The 3508-nt window shown below is 36.2% G+C and overlaps 1 pseudogene across 1 annotated transcript; it reads left to right on the plus strand.

Moving 5' to 3' along the window:
* The first annotated feature begins 1318 nt into the window (after positions 1–1318).
* On the plus strand, positions 1319–1487 carry LOC309867666 (large ribosomal subunit protein eL39 pseudogene; annotated as a pseudogene). Its single transcript has one exon. The product of its transcript is annotated as a large ribosomal subunit protein eL39 pseudogene (transcript).
* The last annotated feature ends 2021 nt before the right edge of the window (positions 1488–3508 follow it).

Consider the following 3508-nt stretch of genomic DNA (forward strand, 5'->3'; position numbering starts at 1 on the left):
GGCTTTAAACTCCTAGAACAAGACATCATCAAAAAGTATCCCTGAAAAAAATCACTTATTTTTTTCAGTGCCAGGCAGATATTGGATTGTTTATTATTATTATTATTAATACCACTAATCTCTTGCTGAAGATAGGGTAACAAATTTACCCAGGCAGTTGCCTTGTAAGAGGGTAACTGTTCTCCTTAAGATAAGGAGAACACCCATCATTATCTCTATATCCCTAACTGGAATCTTTTTGCATATACCCCAATGGGAGCAAATACAAAACCTAACCCAGGAAAAAAGAAACACCAAAATAGTTACAACATTTCTCTAATTCTTATCAGCAGATACCTGGAGAATATGGAGGAAATAAATTCCAAGGGTGGTAAGCCAAGGAGAATAGAATATAATAATGCATGGAACCAGATTTTTTACTCTGGATACACTTATCTGAGATACTGAAATTAATGGGTTAACTTGAACAACTAAAAATGTTCTGATAGTTGGCTTTGTTAGTTTACTAAACCAGGACTCAGTGGGTAACCTGTATTCAATTTCCCTAGCATAGAGAAAAGAATCCATAAACCTAGACAGATGGAAATGTTAGCATGGATTTACTATATATGATCCATCACATTTCCTCCCTATTTCTCAAGGGGTCCCAAAAGACATTCATTTTCTTAAGCATTAAAAAAATGCTTTATTTTGGAGAGAACCAAATCATGTAAAAGCTCTGTGTGTCTGTCCTCTGAAGACTAAAGATGATAATGTTGAGAGATACCCCACTGACCCAAGTTTCCTGATTTCAATGGGAAACAAGAACTAAAGAGACAGAGGCCAAATAACAGTGAAAAGATGAGTTTACTTTAATGAAACGGGCAGAAGGAAACAATGACAATCAGACAGAAATCCCTATTTGGATAGAAATATTTGGTGGTAGTTAAAGGACTATGGTGTTCTTAGGAATGAAATAAGTAGATTTATTAACCAATCTATATATCTAAAAACAACTCTAGGAATCCAAAATGCCACTGTGGTACCATTTGTCAAAGTAGGAATTTATGAAGCTAGATAATATACAGAATTTGGACCTAGATTTGCCTCCTTATAATATGTTCAGATACTCATAGTTATTTCTTCAGCTCTAGAATATATAACTGAAATAGATCAGTAGAATTTTCACATTGACTCCCTGACCCCTGGAGCGAGACACCCCAGAATATTAAAACAAAAGCAATACCTTATTTTCATGGAAATTGACAAAATTATTGTTATCATTGAAACCTTAAAAACTTTTTTTTCTTTTTTTCCTCCATCCTGCTGTGTGTGGCTGACTGTTTCTGGCCATGTCTTCTCACAAGACTTTCAGAATCAAGTGATTCCTGGCCAAGAAACAAAAGCAGAATCATCCCATTCCCCAGTGGATTTGGATGAAAACTGGTAGTAAAATCAGGTACAACTCCAAGAGGAGGCACTGGAGAAGAACAAAGCAGGGCCTATAAGGCATCACATGTCATGAAATGACATACCTAACTGGCATCACGTATTTTATTAAACTGTGTGAAGATCATGTGTTCTATCCTATCACTCTGTAAATATCCTTCCTACCTGGCCAACAGACATGTTTTATCAGGGAAATGATTTTTCTGCTACTATGCCTTTGCACCAATAGGTTGGTTTGGTATTAAATTTGAGAACTTTTAGTCCTAAAAAAACAAACAAACAAAACGAACAAAATAAAAAACCTTGAAAAATATTACAGTGAAGGACACCTGGGTGGCTCAGTTGATTAAGCAGCTGCCTTCAGCTTGGGTCACGATCCCAGCATCCTGGGGTCGAGTCTCACATTGGACTCCTTGCTCGGCGGGGAGCCCGCTTCTCCCTCTGCCTCCACCTCTGCCAGTGCTCGTGCGCACTCTCCCTCTCTCTCTGACAAATAAATAAATAAATAAATAAAATCTTTAAATAAAAGAAATATTACAGTGATGATATCTACCAACTCCCAGTATTCACATATGTACAAGGGACGGGTGGATGTTGAAGAATAACTATAGATTATGATAGATTTGATTATGTGCTGGTTCTAAGTGCATCTGATGATCTATATGTAGGATCTTCAGATATGGTCTAGATGTGAAGCAAATCAATTCAGAAATTAACTGTGCTATTTCCTCTATACCAATTATAAAGAATTGGAATATAAAGAACCAGAGCAATTTTCTTTTACCAGGAAGGGTCAGCAACATATCTTCATTTGGGGGTTATATCGACTCTCTTGCTCTTGGTAAGCTAGTCTTCAAAGACCTTGATCATCTTGACATCCCACAGATATATTAGTGAACTAAATGACATCTAAATAACTTTTATTTTTTAATTTCTTTAAAGATTTTATTTATTTATTTGAGAGAGAGCATGTGTGCATGCAGGAGCGAGGCTGGGGGAAGCAAAGGGGCAGGGAGAATGACAGACAGACTCTGTGCTGAGCTCAGAGCCTGACGTGGGTCTAGATCCCAGGATCCTGAGATCATGACCTGAATCTGGAGCTTAAACAACTGAGCCACCCAGGTGAACCTCTGACTAACTTTTAAAATGCAATTGCACATATATTGTATTCTTTGGAGCTGTTGAAATAGCATTCATAATCTATTCTTCAAAGGTATGGTAGAAAGAAAAGCTACACAAGGTAATAAACTGACAACATTCACTATTTCCTCCATGAAAATTAATCTAATTTTTTATATCTCTTTACTGGTTACTTTTTGTAAATTATACTTTCTTATAAAATTATTATTTCATTCATTTGTATCTTTTTCTTTTTTAACCACTAGCATGGGCTAAGAGGTAAGTTTAGCCATCTATTACATGTTTATTTCTCTATCTTATAGTTTTTGTTTTATGAAGTTGAGACATTTGGCTCATAGATATTTGACACTATTATATTTTTATTGTGAATGACTCTTTTTAACATTATAGAGTGTTCTTTGTCACAGTTAATGCTTTTTGGCCAAAATTCTGCCTTGACTAATATCTTATGACTCCAGCTTTGCTTTTGTCTTGTATAATTTGCTTTCTTTTTATTTTCAGTCCTTCTAAATTACTTCTTTTAGTTATTTATTATGTATACTATGATACTGTGATTTATAAAAAAAATATATATTTGGTCTTTGTCCAGGTTTCCTACTCAAAGCTCTTAAAAGGCCTAGAAATTCCTGTGATAAGAGCAATAAAGGTGTCTTTTGTTTTGTTAATGAGGTGACTTGGAAAGCCCTTAGGTAATTTAAGGATGGGGAGTTGGTTGCCAGGAAAATCATTCTTGTGATCAGAGGGTTGGAACTTTCAGTACCACTGCCCCCCGCCCACCATCTCTGGGGAGGATAGAGGGGCTGGAGATTGAGTTTATTCAACAATGGCCAATGACTTAATCAATCATGCCTATGTAATGAAGCCTCAGTAAAAAACCAGAAGGGGAGCATTCAGAGAGCTTCCAGGTTGGTAAACACATGGAGATCTTGGAAGAGTGGCA

This window comes from Mustela nivalis (assembly GCF_964662115.1).
Source record: "Mustela nivalis genome assembly, chromosome: 6".
Taxonomy (NCBI): Eukaryota; Metazoa; Chordata; class Mammalia; order Carnivora; family Mustelidae; genus Mustela; species Mustela nivalis.